This window comes from Anomalospiza imberbis, chromosome 3, assembly GCF_031753505.1.
Source record: "Anomalospiza imberbis isolate Cuckoo-Finch-1a 21T00152 chromosome 3, ASM3175350v1, whole genome shotgun sequence".
In the NCBI taxonomy this organism is placed as follows: domain Eukaryota; kingdom Metazoa; phylum Chordata; class Aves; order Passeriformes; family Viduidae; genus Anomalospiza; species Anomalospiza imberbis.
Window position 1 is genome coordinate 88,165,105 of NC_089683.1, and position 1,624 is coordinate 88,166,728.

The 1,624-nt window shown below is 53.5% G+C and overlaps 1 non-coding gene across 1 annotated transcript; it reads right to left on the minus strand.

Moving 5' to 3' along the window:
• Window positions 1-1,247: 1,247 nt before the first annotated feature.
• TRNAT-UGU (transfer RNA threonine (anticodon UGU)) lies at window positions 1,248-1,320 on the minus strand. Its single transcript has one exon. It is a non-coding gene; the product is annotated as a tRNA-Thr (tRNA).
• Window positions 1,321-1,624: the final 304 nt, after the last annotated feature.

Genomic DNA, 1,624 nt, shown 5'->3' on the forward strand with positions numbered 1-1,624 from the left:
TCGAGTGCTCCCAGGTGTGCCTCTATTAATAGCAGTGTTAGCAAGCTCTGTATATGTTCTATTAAACATATTAAACGTTAACAGCACCAGCTTCCAAATCCTGCTGTGATGTCCTTTTCTGACATAAGTGTTAATGAGAGCCTATGATGGACATTCTCTGGTAAGATTTGGCTGTGTATGACTGTCCAATAAATGCAAATGACTCTAAACTTCAGGAATTTAATCTTCTATTGAAGAATATGGAATTGACATGTCAATTACCTCACCTTTTTTTTTTTTTGTCCCTGAAATGCAGGAAAAAGTGTGTTTCAAGAGTAGTTGTCTTTCAGACAATGAAATTAGTTTTTATTTTTTGAAGGAGGACCACTAAGATGCTCAGAGGGCTGAAGCATGTCTCCTATGAGAGAATTGGGGTTGTTCAGCCTGGAAAAGAGAAGGCTCCAGGGTAATCTTATAGCAGCCTTCTAGTCCCTGAAGGATTCCCACAAGAAAGCTGGAAATGGACTTTTTACAAGGGTAGGTAGTAACAGGACAAGGGGGAATGGCTTCAAACTGACAGAGGGGAGGTTTAGATTAAATATTAGGAAGAAAATTCTTCACTGTGAGGGCAGTGAGGCACTGGCAAAGGTTGCCCAGAGAAGTTGTGCATGTCCCATCCTTCGAAGCGAGGTTGGATGGGGCTCTGAGCAACCCGCTCCAGTGGAAGGTGTCCCTGCCCACAGCATGGGCTTGGAATGTGATGATCTCTAAAGTCCCTTCCAGCCCATGTTATTTATGAATATTTTTTTAAAGGTACGGATCACCTGCAGCTTTCATAGGGTCCAGTAAGGGCTGGAAATGTTCAGCAACTCTGAAACACCAACACAATCAAAGCACCAGAAGCCAAGCAACACCCCCCAAAACCCCGGGTTAGAGCTGAGCCATGCTGTGGGCTGGAAGCATCCTGCGGCTCCGGATCCCACGCGGTGGAAGCGGTGCCGTAGCAACCCCCGATGTTCAGATGCAGGGAAATGATTGATTTGGGAAGCGGAACCGGGACCGTCCTTGCGCTCCTGCCCCCGGAGGCAGCCGAGCCCACGGCGTCAGTTTCCAGCTGCGACGCTTCGTTCGTCTCCCACCGCCGCCCTCTGCAGGCGCCGTGCCGGGATGCAAAAGGCAGCGATCCCCGCCGCCCGCTCTTCCCGGAACGCACCAGCTCGCTCAGGGGAGATACAGTAATAAAAAATGAAAGGCATGAAAACCGCAGGAGGCCCCAGCGAGGATCGAACTCGCGACCCCTGGTTTACAAGACCAGTGCTCTAACCACTGAGCTATGGAGCCACCTATCATGTGTGCTCCTGCCGATAGCCCCTGTCCCTGCATGGGCGGCTTCCCCAGCGGTGCCGCGGGGTCCCTGCCCTCCGCCCGAGCTGGGCCCGGGACAGCCCCTTGGAGCCGTCTGTGGGTGCCGCACCTGCGGCACCCCTGGGCCTGAGCTGGGCGTCTGTAGGTCCTCCGGGGAAAAGCTGCCCTTGGCGGGGGAGGGAATCCATCTCCCGGGCCACCCCCGCGGCGTTGCCCAAGGGTGACGGGGGGGGCCTTCCTGTCTTGATGAGGGGGCGGGCGCACCTGCCGCGGATTGAGG